General features: G+C 43.6%; 1 pseudogene across 1 annotated transcript; it reads left to right on the forward strand.

The window, feature by feature from the left end:
• Positions 1-14,957: 14,957 nt before the first annotated feature.
• On the forward strand, positions 14,958-15,657 carry LOC308504187 (U2 small nuclear ribonucleoprotein B''-like; annotated as a pseudogene). Its single transcript has one exon. The product of its transcript is annotated as a U2 small nuclear ribonucleoprotein B''-like (transcript).
• The last annotated feature ends 4,053 nt before the right edge of the window (positions 15,658-19,710 follow it).

The following is a 19,710-nucleotide window of genomic DNA, read 5'->3' on the forward strand; positions in this document are numbered from 1 at the left end:
TGTTGTATAGTCCCCTTTACCATTATGAAATGTCCATCTTTGTCTCTTGTTATCTTTTTCACCCTGAAGTCTGTTTCATCGGAAATCTTTATGGCTACACCTGATTTTCTCTGGGTACCATTTGCTTGGAGTGTCAATTTCCACCCTTTCACTTTGAGTCTATGCTTGTCCTTGTAGCTGAGATGTGTCTCTTGTAGACAGCATATGGTTGGGTTTAGTTTTTTGATCCAATCTGCTACTCTGTGTCTCTTTATTGGTGAGTTCAGTCCATTTACATTTAGGGTGATTATTGATATGTGAGGATTTCCTGTCATTCTGTCTTTAGTTTTCTGGTAAGGCTGTGTCTCCATTGTTTCTTTCCCTTTTTGTTGTTGTGTATTATTTTTGTGTGGTGGTATTCTATGATGTTTTCCTCTGTTTCTTCTTTTATTACAGTATATATTTCAGATTTGGATGTTTTTTGAGTGGTTACCCTTGAGTTTATGTAAAAGAAAGTTTGATATTTAGAGTATTCCAGTTTCTTCAGTACGCTTACTTTCTCTATTCCCATATTCCAGTTCAGGCCTTTACGCTCCCCCTTTTTATGTTTTGGTTGCCACAAGTTGTCCCTGTTGATGGTGGTCTAATAGCCTCCTTTAGTATTTCTTGTAGTGCAGGTCGTGTATTAGAAAATTCCCTCAGCTTCTGGATGTCTGGTAAGGTCTTTATTCCTCCTTCATATCTAAAGGAGATCTTTGCTGGATATATTATTCTTGGCTCATGATTTCTCTCTTTCAATAGTTTGAATATTTGGTTCCATTCCCTCCTAGCTTGTAGAGTTTCTGCTGAAAAATCTGATGATAATCTAATGGGCTTTCCTTTGTAAGTTACCGTCTTCTTTTCCCTGGCTGCCTTGAGGATTCTTTCTTTGTCATTGATTTTAGACAGCTTCAATACAATGTGCCTTGGTGAAGGCCTGTTGGGACTGAGGTAATTAGGTGTTCTATTTGCTTCTTGGATTTGAGGATCCAGTTCTGTCCACAAGTTTGGGAAGTTCTCATCGACGATTTGTTTGAATATATTCTCTGTTCCCTTCCCTCTTTCTTCTCCTCCTGCTATGCCCATTGTTCTCATATTGCTCTTTCTGATGGAGTTAGAAAGTTCTTGTAGAGTTCCTTCATTTCTTTTAAGTCTTAAGTCTGTTTCTTCTTCCATCTGTGTAAATTCCAGGTTCCTATCTTCGATGTCACTGATTCTTTCCTCCATCTGGTCAACTCTACTACCTAAGCTGGATATTTTATTGTTAATTTCTTCTATTGAGTTCTTAATCTCCAGAAATTCTATTTGGTTCTTTTTCAAGATTTCAATCTCTTTTGTAAAATGCTTATGGTGTTCTTTGATTGTTTTCTGAGTTCATTAAACTGCCTTTCTGTGTTTTCTTGCATCTCATTCAGGTTTTTCAGAATTGCAATCTTGAATTCTCTGTCATTTAAATCACAAATGTCCATATCTCTAAGTTCCTTTTCTGGAGACTTTTCACTTTCTTTCTGAGCTATCTTGTTGCCTTGGTTATTCATGGCAATCACTGATTTACTATTTCTCTTCCTAGACATCTACAGAAGTGGCTTCTGCAACAGGTTGATAGGTATGCGAAGAGCTTTTGAAGTTCCAAAGCTCTTTCTGCACCAGATTCAGAGCCCGTTTGTATCAGCAGTTCTGTTTACTCCTGCAGGGATCCGCCCAGATAGGTGGGGCCAGAGGCGGGGTGAGTTGTGAAAGGTGGCCCAGAGCAATGGCGGCGACCACCACCACAGCCAGTCCTGCTTCCACAGCTCCCCCCCTTTGCAGGAACTAGTTGAGCTGCAAATCTGTGTCTGCGGTCCACAGTTCTCAGAGCAGCAAATATTCTGCCCTTTGATCTGACACTGCTACTTTATCGCTTCTAGCACCGGGCAGGTGGGGGCGGGGCGAGCTCTGGGAGGGTAGGGTGGGGGCGGCTAGTCTCCGTGCCTAAGGCTTCCGTTCTCTGCTCGGCAGTGAGGGCTTAAACCACTGATTTCAGCCCTCTTCCTTCAGTCTTTGTTGCTGGGAGCGTTGGGTTCAGCCGTGCTATATGCTGCCCCCTCAGCCCTGTGGGCCGTAAGCGGAGCCCTAGCAGTCCAATTCCTTCCCTCTCCCGCAGCTGCGGAAGATCCGGGAGCAGCGGGCTCCGAGCACTGAGCTAGGTCTGTGTCCTGCGCCCGCGCGGCTCCGTCTCCGCACTTCTCCTCTCCCTCCTCCCCCGCTCGCGCGATTCACCCACCTGGAGGTGAATTCAGTAGTCGGCCTCTTCGTCTTGCCTGTCTGCTGTGCAAGGAGTCCTTTATGGAGTTATTGTTGTCTGATTCGTTGTAAATTCCAGGGGAGCGTTACAGAGGCTCACCTCACGGCACCATTTTTTCCCCTCCCTTGAAACTGTCGGAAAATATTATTTTTTTTAGGCCAATGTCCACAAGGTCATAAAAATGTGTTTTGATGTAGGAATGAATGGGCTATTCAATTTCCTGTTCTTCAATTCTGGGTAATGTTCTAGATGTTTTGCTTTGGTGACTTTCTTCCCACCACAGTGTCTCTCATTCTAGAAGCCTGTTAGTTGGACATCCTACCTGGATAGTTTAGCATACTTTTTTTTCTGACATATTTGTGTTCCTTATCCTTCCACTACGAATAAATCATTTTTATTACACATATTACTTGTCTTCCAACGCCTTTATTCTTTTCCATTTGACATATTTCTAATTTTTCCAGAGCTGCTTGTGCTTAACCATAAAGAGAGTAACAGATCTTAGTAATCTGAACTTTCTGAAGACCCAGGAAAGTGTCCCATGAGAGAACGAGACTGGCCCAGAGAACCTAGACCAGTCTCAAAAGAGTATGAGTCAATTGAAAACTTTCTTGTCTCTTTATATCTTCCCATGTTTAAGCCCTGAATCTCTCTGAAAATGTGGTTATCACGTGGGATAGAGAAAGGGAAGCAAGGACAGCAGGGACGAAATAGTCTTAATTATGACCCATCGTGAAGTTTTAATTCTTTCCAGGCAGGATATACTAATTTCTGAAGGGAGACATTGAACATCATACCATAGGAATGGAGAGCCATTGAGAGTTGGCTTTAAGTAAGCTTATGACAAATCCGAGCTTTGAACAATATCACTGTATATGAATAGAGTTCTATATGCAGTCAGCTAGCATTGAAGCAAGGGAATAAATAAAGATATTTTAAATGTGTAAATGTTCCAAAACTTTACCTAAGTGAGCTTTTACTCACAAGGTGGCAGAGGATATGCTCCACCCCAAAAAAAATATTGTCATGCAGAGTAAGATGGATGCAGGGAGACAGTATCTGAGGAGGAGAGCCTGCAGAGACAGCAATCATGCCTGTCCAGTGAAAGCATTAGAAGCCTCAAAGGTAATGTGAAGAGACCCTGCAGAGGTCAACCCTTTGTACTTGGTTAACTCAGTTTGTAAGCCTGATCCAGAGTTTCTAACAAATTACTGATATCTTCAAAAAAGGAAACCCAGGCGGCCAATCGAACAGAGAGTTTTCTTCAGACGTACTTTGACTCTCAGATGTCAACACTCTGGAGAGGGTGTCCAGGGAAGACGGAAACACAGGCCCTTCTGTCACCTGCAGCTAACTTCCTGCTGCCACTCAGAGAGCTACAGACTGTGGAGTCTTTCAGTGTGCTCTTGGTAAAATATAGACAACATAAATTCACCATTTCAACCTTATTTAAGTGTACAATTACTTACATTGAGTACATTCACAATGTTTTACTCCTACCCATTTCCAGAATTCTTCCCAAACGAAGACTCTACCCATTAAACCATCACTCTTCAACCTCTCCTCCAGCCCCAGTCTTTGGAGTCTTGCATATCTCACCCCCCACACTGTGAGCATCTCCTGTAGGAAAATGTCCTGTATGAGATCCCATGTTTATTAGTTTTGTAACAGTGAAACTAATGAATGACCTTCAATTGCCAGGCTTGAAGCGCTACAGAATTAGCCAGGGAAAGGTGTCCAGGTGACCCCCTTGCTGCTGCCGGGATTTCTCTGACTGTCGTGAACAGCCTTATTCCCCTCTCCACTTCAGTGGTGGCTCCACAGTCACTGCACCCTTAGGAGGCAGAGGTGAGGAAATGAAACTGCATGGGTTCTACCCACAGAGATACCCGTATATTTGTCCTAAAGTGAGGCCTGGGAAACACATGCCTTTGAAATCTTCCCAGTTTATTATAACACGGAGCCAGGGTTGAGGAGCAGTGGGTGGGACATTCTTCATCCCCACATGCACTGGTGGGAACAGGCTTTCACCTTCCAGGGGACTAGTAAGGACAGAGGGAAATAGAACCTGTAAACCTTTCAGGATAACGTTCACCCATAGGAGTGCTCGATACATGTAAACTCTTAAGTGTTGTAGAAATAATAATAACTGATAAAAATAATTTAATGTTATTGCTTTGTTCAATATCTTCTCAAACAATACTGAGAAATGAATATTAAGTCACAGAAAGATAAAGTGACAACAGAGTGTGACTGCCTGTCTATGTGTGTGTCCACATGTAGGTCAGTGTATGCCTCTGGGTGTGTCTGTGTGTGTAAAAGTGTGTATGTGTTTGTGTGCTAGTGGGGGTAAATATATGTCTGTGTATAAAGGTTTATTTTATGGTATAAGAGTCAGGGAGGACTTCACAGAGACGTGAAAGGGGCCTTACAGATGAGGTTGTCAGCTGTCCTGTGCAGGGAAGGTTACAGAGACAAAGGGAACACCACATGTCCGGGTACACTGGTGTGACCCACGTAACACGTGAGTGAGTGGCAGTTAGATAACTATGGCTGAGCACAGAATCCTGGGTGAGCAGGTAGAAGACGTCGGAGGGATGCCAGGGCCGGGTCGTGCCAGGCCTTTTGTGCGACACCAAAGGTGGGCCTGGTCTTCGCAGCGATTCCAGTCTGGGTTTCTCAGGGGTTGCGAGAGCTCCTTGTGTGCACCATGCCTAGTGTGCAAACTGAACATGCAATGTGTTTCAGAAAATACGGACCAATTCGAGTGCCCATTTCCTGATGTGATTAAGAAAACACATCTGTTGTAAAAGAATTGGAGACAACCGGTAAGAGTAGATAACTGTTATCTTCTATTTTCCAAATCACAGTTTGAATGAATATCCCTATTATAATGGAGAATGGGCTTAGGACTAAGAATAAGTCCTCGTGTTTGACACATTCAGAAGCACATGATGGCCAGTATTTCAGGGTTACAGGCGTAAAATCCGTTTCACATTTGTTTTATGAGGGTCACTGTGACGATGTCCATGAGTAGGGTGCTGCGGGAAGGGTATCAAGACACCAGGAGACCACGTGGGAGACTTTAGCACCCGCTAGGCAGGAGTAGGATTGGGCCGTGATGATGGCTGTGTGGGGGGAAAGGACAGGAGCTGAGTGGGGCTCTGGCAGTGGACGGGGCAGCACTTAGCCGACATTAGATGTCAGGAGGGAGATGAGCTGCAATATGATCATAATAGTCCCCGAAAGATTTTGAGTTAGGGACATAATCCTGAATGTTCTGGTGTTTTCCAAATGCCATCTAAAGGAAACAAGGGGAGATTTGCATACGCGGAAAGGGGAACGCAATGTCATCACAGAGGCAGAGATTGCAGTGATATGGGCACAAGACAAGACATGTCACCAGCCTTCCAAGCGGAAGCGCCGTGAACAGATTTTCGTCCTGACTTCCCAGAGCCCGCGCTGCCCTCCTGACACTGTGTGTTCGGCAGACTCTTACGGAGTTTAGCCTTTTGTCCTCCCCATGTTGAGAAAATAAGGTAAGCCACCAAGTGTGTGGTGTGTTACAGCCGACCCTGGAAACCATTCCGGGCGCTGTGATGTACCCAGGTTTTCTGAGTCACCTCCATTAGCCTGGAGGGGCCATGGTGGAGGCATCAGCAGGGGTCAGACACTGTGGATTTCACAGTTCCCTGGGAAGTAAGTGCCCATTGCTTGAGTGGCCATGTCCAGACGGCAGCCGGAAGCTTGTTTGTGCACCTTTAGGGACATGAGGGTGAAGCAGTGGCCGCGCGGTGCAGGCAGTGAAGAGCAATGTGAGTGTGCAGAGCGACATGAGCTCGCTGGAGGCTGAACCCTGAATTCACTGCAAACTGAGAAGGGACAGAAAACAAGTGATACGGGATCATCCTAGGACTGAGCACAGTGAAGGGGTGAGGACCAGGCAGGTTGTTTGTGGTTATGATGAGGATGGAAGAGCAGTGACGCTGCTGGCTGGGAACCACGTGACTGGCCAGACAGTGAGGCTGCGGGTATCCCTCAGGTCAGGCCCAGGAGCAGGAACGCTGTGGTTGCTTTCTACCCCTAACCGTCCTTTTCACTCATGGCCCTGCGACTGGGAAATCTGTAAAGTAATGCAGGATGGTCCTGAGCAAATATTGCCTCTTGTGATCCCTGCACCTCAGGCCACCATGGGGACCCGGACCATGGGTCCTGAAATGTACTACTGACAGCAACCAATGGCCACGGTATGATGAACCCACCCCACCCAGACCAGAGACTATTGGATGATAAAAAGACATGCAGAGAAGTGCAGGGCGAGTGATTTATTGAAGCAAGATGTTGAAACCTTTACATTTTCTGGGGAAGGTCAGGTCACCATGGAACGTCAGAGGTACTGGTGCATAAGATCTTGTCAATCTAGGAGCTACATTTGAACCATATCTTTATCTGAAATAGGAGAATTGAGAACGGAAATGTCAGTCATGCTGCTCCCAGACTTGACACCTTAACCCAGGATGTTGCTCAAAACCAAAATGTGGAAGAAATATTTCACAAGCAAAGGCATTGGAGGGCCCCAGACAGGACAGCAGTGCGAGTGGTGAACTCAGACAGCCTGCTCCACTTACAACAAACCATGCGGGTCAGGAAAGAGCCATGTCCACAGCCCAGGAAAGGGACACTGAGGGACCCAAGAGTGGGACTCAGGATTCTAATGGACGGAGGAGCGGGGTGAAGAGCAACCCAGGATTTGCTCTCTCTGAGCTGCAGGTCCCAGGACTGTGTTTTTTCACTCTGAGGTGGACAAGGGTTTGAGAGACCTGGACAGGGGTAGGAGGGGCCTGGGAAGTTCTGCTTTCAGATTTCCAGCCTGGAGGTGTGGAAATTCACCGTCATGGCACATGCACTTCTCTGCTCTGAGCACCCAGCTTTCATGGAAATTGTATAAACCTCACTTAGCTCCAGCAACAGTTGGGCTGAGAGACACCTTTAAAGATGTCATTTCTTCATAAAGACATGATTAAGTGTTTCAGCTTCACCTGAGGCTTCAGGAGAAATAATGGGTGGTAGTATGGCCTTGCCAACTGCGTGTGAGAGGTGAGGGGTGGGAAAGTTAAAAGTAGTGGGCCTTGGCTCTGCAGAAACTCAGAGACCCCAGCCAGTGACCGTCCATCAGGACAGAGGCGGGGGCTACTTCCCTCCCTCCCGCTGTCTCCCTTTCAACACTCCCAACATCCCCATGAGATTCCCCAGTGCCTGTGCCCCTGGGTGAAGGGAACACGCCCTTGTCCCCCCCCCCCCCCCAGAGCTCCTGGGCGGGGAGGCAGCCAGCCCTGAGTGTCAACATGGTTGCGTGGGCCCCTGGTTGTCCTCCCCTTGAGGACACTGAGGGGAACCTGGCGCCCAGGGAGGTGACCTGGGAAGAGGGATTGTGACAGATGCTCTCTGTGGCCTAATACAGCTCAGCAGGTGTCATGTTCTCATTCACCCTCTGGCCACGGGTCGCCCGCTCCATCATGAGCAGAAAGGCAGGGGCCCCCGCTGCCTGTGCCCTCACCGAGCAGATGCCGACCTCCCCCCCGGCAGTGCACTGAGCAGAGGCCTCTGTGCAGAATAAAGAAAGTATTTACCAGAACACCTAGAATATGGAGTCTTTTCTCATAAGACATCTGATTTACACATTCCTTCACTTCCACCTTGGCCTCAGCAGCTTTTGGAGGTGGATTAAACAACTGGAGTTTGTCCCTGAAGGCTGGTGTAGAATCCATAATGAAGCTCAACTCTTCCAAACCAAGGGACGGACAGGGGTTTGCATTGGCTGGAGCAAATGAAAAAGAAATACAATTGACATAAGCACAGCTGTCTTACGTAGACCTGGACAGGAACCCAGGTGTTTTATAATCGCATCACACAATTGTGCCAATGATCATGTAAACCCTAAAAGTGGTGACTTCCTCAAGGTCACAGAGCAAGTCTTAGAGCCAGGGAGCCTGGAAAGCAGTTTGATGGATCCGTAGTTCAGTTTTGCTTCTTTGTCAATGACACCCACTGCTTTCCAGAACTCTCATGTTGTGCTGAAATTCACTTTCCTCCGGTTTCTAAAATGGAGGTTTGCCCGTCGATAGAGTGACATCTTCTTTTGTCTTGGATATTGGAGAAGAGAAGATTTTAGTATCAATCTTTCAAGTGAAGGGTAGAGTCGTATCTTACCAGAGATCAGAGAGGAAGGAAAAATCTGGAGAGAGCTCAGTAAGACTGTCAAGTGTTGGTTGATGCCGTTTGGAGACTAAATTAAACAATAGGAGATGTAATTGCATGCATATGTAACTAAAAAGCTAAAAAAGAAAAATTCTTGTAAGTTTAACATATCTGAATATTTTTGTCATGTGGGGCAGCCTGTGGGGGTCTCAGCTCCCGCTCCCCACACAAGAACACAGGATGGGGCTAGGCCAAAAAGGAACACCCACGGAGCCATAGGTAGGGGAGTCATGTCACTATAGTCTCACTGGAGGCTGGAGCCACATGACGTGCGACCTGCTTTTCTGCCTGCCAACCAATCTCATTTGCTAGCTGTAATCCACAGTGCTAACTGCAATCCATGCTTGCTAGCTCAGCCACCATCTTCTCGCTCGCCCCCCATTTTTCTGCTCGCTCAGCCACAGCAGTGATATTAGTGGCCAATGGCTCACTGCATACAGCTTATGGTCAACTAGCCACAGTCGATGGCCATCCAATCACAGTTGATGGCCATTTACTACCTGAGCCAGCACCTTTTCATGTGAGGCCAAGAGCATTGGAATTGCACTCCTGGCTCTGTCCCCACAATTTTATACAAAACTATGGTTGGCTCTTTTCTTCTACAGTGATGTACAGAATTCCTCAGAGAGGGTGGGAAGTGGGATCTCAGAGTTATTTTTGACCCCAATGCAATTGTGTTGAGACCTGAAGGAACCCCTTTTCCTGGTCTGGATTCTCCATCCCCTCAGTCGTTGCAGTCACCTGCAGCCTGGGTACCGCCCTACCAGGCTCTCATCTGACCCTAATCAGACAGCACGGGGAGAACGAGGAGGCTCCGATGTCAGATGAAAGAGGAAGACTCCAAAAGACCTGGGTCAGGATCGAGGGCATGGAGACACTCAAAAGTGTTGTTGGATGGACGGCTAGAGTTAGATCAGAGCAATGGTGATGGAGCCCTAGCCATTGCTCTGGTTCTGCTCCCGTTGTACTCATTCTCTCAGAGGACGAGCAGGGATTGCAGGTAGAGTGCTGCCTATTGGCAGAGCTTATGGAAGATTTGTTATTCAGAATCGGAGAACGCTGGCTCTCCTTGATCTGAGAACAAAAACCCTCCAGCTGTAAGACTTTGTGAGTCTCAAGCTATTAGTTAGGCAGCTGTGGACTCACCTGGCACCTGAAAGACCCTGGGCAGGAGAACGTCTGATGACTCCTGAATAACGACTGGATACTGATACCTAGAGCTGGTCTCTGGACCTACTTAATGTTACTCCACTGTCATAGCTACTCTCAGTGGTAGCTGTGAAACCCAGTAAGAGGAGACCTGGGAGATTAAACATTGTGTTCAAGGTCACAACACTGCGAAGTGGCAGAACAATGATTCATATCGAAATTTAATTATGTCATGTGGCTCCGGAAACAAAGATCATGGACAAGCATGGAAGCTTCAGATGGAGAATTCTTAAAATGTGCCTGTATTTTCAGAATATTGGGACTTGATTAAATGAACTATGGGCTTTGGGGGTACTGGGTCACAAGTAGTGCAAAAAGTTTGGATACTGATAGATTCATCCCCTTCCTCAAATAAGTCACCTACTGTGTTTCCCTGAACATAAGACTTGGCTGGGCAATCAGTTCTAATGCGTGTCTTGGAGCAAAAATCAATATAAGGACAATCTTATTTTACTATAAGACTGGGTATAATATAATATATTATAATATAAAATAATATAATACTGGGTCTTCATAATATAATATTATAATATAATATAATAATTAAAATATAATATAGTAATATATACATATATATTATATATACTTATATATGTACATATACATACATACATATTATTATAAAATAATATAATACAATGTAATAAAATACCAGGCCTTTTACTAATTTTTGCTCTAAAAGATTCATTAGAGCGGATTGTCTGGCTAAATCTTAATTTCAGAGAAATACAGTAGTTCAGAGAAGGTAACTTACCAGGGCTGATGCTGGTCTGATTAGCAATGATACTCACCCTCGTAGCTGCAAAAGGCCAGAGTGACCAGCAGGACAGGGAAAAACAGCCTCATGGTTTATTTTGCTTTGAGTTTTCAGCTTCAGCAAACGATGAGCCAAAAGGAGCTGGACTCAGGAGCCTGGGAGCCCAGGGCTATAAGTACCTAATGAGCCTCACTGGTCCTGCCCACAGAGGACGTGGCAGGTCACAAGGCCTGGCGTCCAGCCCTCCCTTTCTCCCTGAGTGCTGCTGCCATCCATCCGTGTCACATACTCTGGTGACAGGTCAAAGCTAGGTGTTGCTGGCACCATGATCCTCCCCTTTGCAGCAAAGCTGAGGTTGTAGGTTTACCAATGTATAGTCAGTGATGGGAGCCCCCCTGGAATGAAGCTCCTTAGTAGCAGGACAGTGTCTGGTTGGGTCATCGTTACTTTCCCTCTGCCTGGCACAGAGAGGGGGATCACCAAATATTCGCAGGATAAATGAATGAATATAAATCAACAAACAACTAAATGTGGTTAGGATGCCTCTTTAACGTAAAATGATGCCTACTTGCGCCTGGTTTTCTTTGGCTAGTTGAGGGACAAAGGTTCGCAGCTTGGAGACACCTGTGAAAGAAATCAGTGGTTTTCGGTATCCCAAGTGAAAACAACGTGAAGACGAAGACTCCCTCCCCCAAACTCACTTCCTCCTCTATCCTAAGGTTTCCAACAATCTCAAGAGAGATTTCCTATCAAATCAAGTGCTAATTCGATCAAAAGAAGCCCCCGTTCAGTACCCATGTCAATTAGGAAGATCACACGGGGTCATCATGGACCCAGCAGTAGAAGCGCCCAGCGGGCAGGCCCTCAGCCTCCCAACCGTAAGCGGAGTGCTCTATGGACAACTCGGGGATGGGGGCATGACAGTTCTGAGGAAAGGCATGAGCAAGCAGTTTCCATTTTATCTGTGGGCAATGCACGCAGAGTGGATGGCTGAGGTCAGACACACCTAGAGTTTTGCCCTGGTGCTTTATTGGTGTGTTTCAGATCTCAAGTCAAAATCACAATAGTTTTTCACACCCAGTACCATGGTTGTTATCCAAAAATTAAAATTAAATTTACAAGAGTTGGCAAGGATGTGGAGACAGGAAAAGTTGTGCATGTTTGGTGGGGAGGAAAAATGGTGCATCCATCATGGAAAGAGTCTGGAGGGCCTTCAAATTAAAAATAGAATTATGATGTGCTCCATCAGGACCAACTCTGAATACAGACACAAAAGAATTCAAAGCTGGGCCACAAACATGGATTTGCACACCCATGTTCACAGCAGCATTATTCAGAACAGCCAAAAGGCAGAGGTACCTTTGTTTTCCAGGGACATATGATGGATAAGCAGAGTGCAGTACACACATGTAATGGAAAGCGATTCAGCCTTTATCGTGAGGAAATCCTGCCACGTACTACAACACGGATGAATTCTGAGGACAGGACAATAAGTGAAATAAGTCAGCCACAAAAACACCATTGTATGATTCCTTTTCATGAGACTTCTAGAGTAGTCAAATTCATAGAAACAGAGAGTACAGTGGTAACAGCCAGGAGCTGAGAGGAGGGAAAATACAATTTTAATAAGTATCAAGTCATCAAATAAACAGGGAGTTGATTACATCTAAAAACAGACCATTGAAATTCATTCTTCATACAGGTCCTCTGGGTTGCACACCTTCCCAAGCTAAAACGAATAGTGAAAGTGAGAGGAGCAGCAATATTTTTTATTGCTAACCATGGTCATGCAATGTGGAAACATAATTTGTCATATTCAGTCACTGGTACAGATCAATACCATTACCTTCCCTGTTTTCACAGTTGATCAATTAATTCGCAGAAAGAAACTGGCTCAAAATTGTACAGTTTGGAAGCCAGTAGGCCCGGCTCGGGCACTGGTGGTATGTGATGGTAACATACAAAGTGGTACTTTCAGTCGGGGTGACTGGTAGTGGTGACGTGTCCGACGCTATGGAGGTGGATGACAGTTCAATTCTATCTCAGCGGCTTGCATCTCACTTTCTGACTCAGTTGAATTCTCTAGTTGATGACTCATCCCATTTCCTTCATCTGTCTCTCTTCAATGCTTTTTCTTCTTTTCTTTTAAAAAAAGATCATTTATTGACAGCAATAAATGCTGGGGAGGATGGGGGCCAACTTGAACACTCACGCATTGATGGTGGGACTGCAAAATGGTTCAGCCACTTTGAAGGATGGTCAGGCTGTGTCTTGCTGCCTGAACAGCATCTTACCATACAACCCAGCCTTCATACTCCCTGGGAACATTGTCCCCCAAGTGTATGGTGCTGACAGTGGGGAAGGCTCTTCCTGTCCGGACATAAATGGCATATGAGAACTCCATTTATTCTCTGCTCAAATTTTGTGTGAACCTAAAACTGCTGTAAATAATAAAGACTATTAAAAAACAAAGACAAACATCTTGTGAGGACATTTCATTCAAACGATGGGGGGAAATGAGATTGAGAAATGAATCAATGAATTGATCACTATATATAGATAGATGGTCAATTATCAGAGAAATTTAAGATGTTCTACTGGAAATAACTGTTAGAACAGATAAAAGCTCATTATGGAGCTGCCTATGAGATGGGCAGAGAAGCAAAAATCGCTCTCCTTTCATCCTGTCTTACCCTGATATGATGCAATGGGGAAAATGACACCATAAGCTACAGGGACATTAGCACAACAAAAGTGTCATTCGGGGTCTCTGGTCCCGCTCCCTGCATAAGAACTCAGGGTATGGTGAGGCCAAAAAGGAGCCCTATATAGGGGAGTCAGACCACTATATTCTCGCCCGCAGTTGGGTTGGAGACACAGGAAGCAGGCTCCACAGGAGGCACAATCCACAGTCTGCTTCTCTGGCAACATAGGAACCCCTTGCTAACTGCAATTCGTGCGTGCTAGGTCAGCCACCGCAGTTATATTACTGGCTAATGGCTAACTGGTTACAGGTGACGGCCAACTAGTCACAACTGATGGCCATCTACTACCCGAGCCAGCACCTTTCCACGTGAGGCCTAGAGCCTAGAAAGTGCTCTCTGGGACTCTGTCCCCACAAAAAGTATGTTGAAGTTTACTCATGTGAAACATGCAAAGCTTGAAGGGTAAAAGCATGGAATTTACTCAGAGATATCACAAGGAATCTAAAAACCCTGAGGCACACACCTTGTTCCTCAAGGAAATATTAGAAAATTTAAAGATGTCAGATATTCTCAAGTTAGGCTATAGTTTTAATCCAGGCCACATCAGAATCGTAATCAGGCTGTTTTAGACTTTGTGTTAAAATACTTTTGGAACTTTTAAAATTAGAATGGATTCATTTATTGAGTAGTGAGGAATAGCCTTTATTTAGGGCCAGGCTACCTGGGTGTAAGCTCAGCTCTGGAACGTTCCACGTGTGGGGTCTTCAGCAAGGGGCCAACCCTCCCTGCCTTAGTTTCCTCATCTGCAAAATAAGGGTGATCATAATAGCCTGTGTCATAGGATTTGTGTTAGGATAAAGGAAATAATACAGGAACAATGCTCAGCACAGGGTCTGGTAGTAAATGTTAGGTACAACAATTACGCAACACAAAGGAAAAAGTGTAAGTAATAGTCAAACAGAATAAATCACCTCATTCCCAAAGACAAATATCAAACTGAGTCTAGCCAACTCAGCCAATGGGGAATGTTTATTTATCCTAAAGGTTAACAAAATGTGCATCTGAATTTGGCTGTGGTTCCTTTGGGCTTTCTCTCATTTACGAGAGAAAAATGAGAAAATTACTTTTCAATCATCTCATTTTTGTTTTATGATCACATCTAAATGACTGTTGCTGTGATACCCAAGTGCTAAAGACTGAATATTGGAAGTAAGGGTAGAGGAGGGTGGTGGGTGAGGGGAGGTATTATTCATCCCGAGGCACAGGGCCTCTGGACTCCTGTCCTCATCAGGATGCACTGGGGACAAACATCCTTTTGGCTGAGGTGGAATCCCAGGGCTTCTCCAGGGCTACGTCTGACTGGTTAACACGTATGTGGGTTGGAAACATTGAAGACATCACTTCTGGATCTTCATGACCATGTGTACTTTTACAATGTACGTATCATTCATTATACTGGTTCTCTTTCCCACCTTCCGTCTCAGAAACTTTCTTGTTCCCGTCTCCAAAAACAGAAAACATACATGTCACCCATCACGTCTTACATATCATTGATTCTGCGTATAAAAATCCCTAGAATCTCCCAAGCAATAATAAAGTAATATCCTGAGGCACACAAAATTTTTTCTACAGAGAGTGGTTTCTGAAGCCTTGCTTTGAAAAAAATCAAAGGAGGACCCAAGTTAGCTCTGGTGGATTAATCATTCAAAATAATTTAGAGTTGCACATGGCACCGGCCTCAGGCTGTTTAAACAATTTAACCCAAAACATGATATCCAACCAAATCATACAATTTATATCAGCAATATGAATGACAAAATTAAAAAAGAATTGAAGATATCCCTGTATGCTCTGTTTTCTCAGTTTGGCCACGTGGTAGATGTGTGGCTTTAAAGACCATGAAGATAAGGGGACAAGCCTTTGTTATATTTGAAGAACTGGACTCACCACGAAAGCCTTGATACAATTACAGGGATTTCCACTTTATGGGAATCCAATGGAAATCCAATACGCAGAAATGTAATGATGTAATATCTAAAATGTGTGGCACTTTTGATGACAAACAAAAGAAAAAAGGCAAAACTGTGGAATAAATATCAATGACTGCCAATAAAAAACCTGATCAGGGAAGATCAAATTCTGCTGATACCCAAGGAAATGCAACACCAAAACCTCACGTCCCTGATTACCCTCCAAACTGTATTTTATTCCTTAATAATTTACCAGAAGAGACTAATGAGATGATGGAATCCATACTGTTTAATCAATTTCCTGGTTTTAAGGAAGTGCGTTTGGTACCTGGGAGACATGACATTGCATTTGTTGAATTTGAAAATGATGGACAGGCTGGAGCTGCCAGGGATGCTTTACAAGGATTTAAGATCACACCGTCCCATGGTATGAGGATCGCCTATGCCAAGAAATAGCACTTGGGATAGTTGTCTTTAAAGGACTTGTTATTATTTATAGTGTTTTTTTGATAACATTTGGTCTGGCCATTTTAATAGTTGTGGGTGAGGGGAAGTAAGTGAAACTTTTGTTCAGGTTTTTAAAAAAATGACCTAGTCTTCCTTTAGCCTTAGTGAACTATGAAATATGAAGGCCTTAATTTTGTACAATAAACTTTTGTTTGTATTCTACATATAATACTTCATTTATTGGTCCACTGTCCATCTTCAAATAGTTACATTAGTCTGGAACACATCGTAAGCCATAAAACTGTAATAGGATGCCTTCCTAGTATTTTGGAGCACCTAATAGTAGAAAATTTGCACCATTTTCATAAAAGCAAAGGAGAATTAGATCAAGCCCTTGATGAGATTTTCAGTAATGTTATTTTTTATGCATATGAAGTTCTATCCTAAAGTTCATTTTGTTTTGTTTTAAAGAGTCTTATATTAATGGTAAAAATAATTGTCCTGAGTGTTACCAAAAAATGATACCTGACAGTGTCTAAATTTTATCTTCACATTCTTCAAATAAATGAGCATAGTCTTTTGCTGTCCGTAAGCATTTCACAAATTTTTTCATTCAGCATTTAATTTAATAAAGGCCATTTATGAGTAACTGTACTTATTATTTTCTGGGAAAACAGAAGGAATGTTGTCTTCAAACTTCAAATTGTATGTTCTCACCCTCTTGTGGCAGGATTGTTTCTTTTTTTTTTCTTTTTTTTTTTTGTTGAGAGCCCACTGGCCCATGTGGGAATCGAACCGGCAGCCTTCGGAGTTAGGAGCTTGGAGCTCTAACCGCCTGAGCCACCGGGCTGGCCCCAGCAGGATTGTTTCTAAGGAATACCTGGGTGGTTATCTTACCTCTATTGAAAGACCTCCAAAGAAAAGATTTTACAATCCACAATCTTTTTTACAACAATATGCTGAATTTTGAAGGGTTGCCAATCCTGATCTTGCTACCTTTGATCATTCTTAAACACCAATGTTCAAATATTTTCTTTAGCGTTTGATTTACACCTAAGGCTATTGATTCAGGCCCCTGTGAAAAACCATGGGTATTTTTAGCAGTGGACATTTTTTCTGCATAGATATTATATATTAAAGTGACATTGATCATTTTTTATATTCCTGTTTCAATATTTCCTTGAACAAAGTTTTCCTTATCACTTAGAATTTTTACTATATACTATGGACAGACTACTTTGAGATTTATGTAGATAATTATCACATCACTCTTTTGCATACATATTGAGGAAAAAGAAAAATTTTATTCCTAAAATTTTCCACAATCAGCGTCTGACTCTTATAAAGAACATTTTTAACCTGGTTGTCAAGTTCGTGTACTTTTGTAAGATTTAAAGGTGAATTACTTCAAAAAAGACCATGCTGTTGGATGTTGCAGTAATGCCAGTTGCTACTAAATTTTCTAACTGCCTAAAAGAAATAATAATTTTGAGTGATATGAATAGATCACAATGTCATTTTTGGCCCATATCTCAGAAGAATCCAAAGACTGAGTGACATCGCTACCACAGGTTATTCTGGGATCTGAACAATTATGTGACAAGTATTTTGAGAGTTTACATGTGTAAAGATGATAAATGTGGAGATCAAAATGGGAGCGTGAGGTGAGCCTCTGGAAATCTCCCCTGCATTTTACAACAAATTGAATAACTATAACTCCACAAGGACTCCTTGCGCAGCAGACAGGCAAGACGAAGAGGCTCACTATTGAATTCACCTAAAGGTGGGTAAATTGCACAAGCAGGAGAGGAGAGAAGGGAAAAGGGTGGAGACGGGGAGGCGTGTGCAGAGGACACAGACCTAGCTTGGTGCTCTGAGCTCGCTGCATCCGGGAAGTACCGCATCTGCCAGAGAGGGAGGAACTCTGACTGCTAGGGCACTGCTTACGGCCCACAGGGCTGAGGGGGCAGCATATAACATGACTGAACCCAACACTCGCTCAAGGCAGAGACCTCACGGAGCAAAGACTGAGGGAAGAGGGCTGAAATCGGTGGTTTGAGCCCTCACTGCCAAGCGGAGAACGGAAGCCTTAGGCACTGAGACTAGCCGCCCCCACCCTACCCTCCCAGAGCTCGCCCCGCCCCCACCTGCCCGGTGCTAGAAGCAGAACAGTAGCAGTGTCAGATCAAAGGACAGAATATTTGCTGCTCTGAGAACTGTGGACCACAGACACAGATTCCCACCTCAACTAATTCCGGCAAAGAGGAGGGAGCTGTGGAAGCAGGACTGGCTGTGGTGGTCGCCACCATTGCTCTAGGCCACCTCTCACAACTAACCCCGCCCCTGGACCCACCTATCTGGGCAGATCCCTGCAGGAGTAAGCAGAACTGCTGAAACAAATGGGCTCTGAATCTGGTGCACAAAGAGCTTTGGAACTTCTAAAGCTCTCCGCATGCCTACAGGGATACAGTGCCCTATGACCCAGGTGAACTGTTAACAGAGGAGAAGCCCACCTTCCAGGAATCCCCCCATTGTGTGAGAAGCTGGAATAGTGCAGAGAAAACATAACACAGCAGTGTGAGAGAGAGAAAAAGGCTGCCGTCAGAGAGAAAATAAAACATTCTACCAACACGCACTGGAAAACAAAAGAAAGACCTCCTCCTATCAACCTGTTGCAGAACCCTGTTCTGTAGATGTCTAGGAAGAGAAACAATAAGTCAGTAATTGTCATTAAAACCAAGGCAACAAGACAGCCCAGAAAGAAAGTGAAAAATCTACAGAAAATGAACTTAAAGATATGGAAATACGTGATGTAAATGACAGAAAATTCAAGATTGAAGTACTGAAAAACTCAACTAGATGGAAGAAAACACAGAAAGGCAGTTTAATGAACTCAGAAACACACTCAAAGAACAAAATGAACATTTTACCAAAGAGATTGAAATTTAAAAAAACAATCAAATAGAATTTCTGGAGATTAAGAACTCAATAGAAGAAATCAAGAATGAAATAACCAGCTTATGTAGTAGAGTTGAGCAGATGGAGGAAAGAATCAGTGACATCGAGGATAGAAACCTGGAAATGACACAGATGGAAGAAGAAAGACTTGAGACTTAAAAGAAATGAAAGAACTCTACAAGAACTTTCTGACTCCATCAGAAAGAGTAATATAAGAATAATGGGCATACCAGGACGAGAATAAAGAGAGAAGGGAACAGAGAATATATTAAAACAAATTGTTGATGAGAACTTCCCAAACTTGTGGACAGAACTGGATCCTCGAATCCAAGAAGCAAATAGAATACCTAATTTCCTCAATCCAAACAGGCCTTCTTAAGACACATTGTATTGAAGATGTCTAAAATCAATGACAAAGAAAGAATCCTCAAGGCACCAGGGGAAAGAAGACTGTAAACTACAAAGGAAAGCCCATTAGATTATCATCAGATTTTTTAGCAGAAACTCTACAAGCCAGAAGGGAGTAGAACCAAATATTCAAACTATTGAAAGAGAGAAATCATGAGCCAAGAATAATATATCCAGCAAAGATATTCTTTAGATATGTAGGAGGAATAAAGAGCTTTTCAGACATCCAGAAGCTGAGGGAATTTTCTAATACACGACCTGCACTACAAGAAATACTAAAGGAGGCTATTCAACCACCATCAATAGAGACAATTTGTCGCAACCGAAACATAAAAAGGGGGAGCGTAAAGGCCTGAACTGGAATATGGGAATAGAGAAAGTAAGCGTACTGAAGAAACTGGAATACTCTAAATATCAAACTTTCTTTCACATAAACTTAAGGGTAACCACTCAAAAAAAAATCCAGAACTGAAATAAAAGAAGAAACAGAGGAAATATCACAGATTACCACCACACAGAAATAACAGACAACAACAAAAAGGCAAAGAAACAATGGAGACACAGCCTTACCAGAAAACTGAAGATAGAATGACAGGAAATCCTCACATATCAATAATCACCCTAAATATAAATGGACTGAACTCACCAATAAAGAGACACAGAGTAGCAGATTGGATCAAAAAACTAAACCCAACC

The sequence above is a fragment of the Rhinolophus hipposideros genome (genome assembly GCF_964194185.1).
Source record: "Rhinolophus hipposideros genome assembly, chromosome: 10".
NCBI lineage: Eukaryota > Metazoa > Chordata > Mammalia > Chiroptera > Rhinolophidae > Rhinolophus > Rhinolophus hipposideros.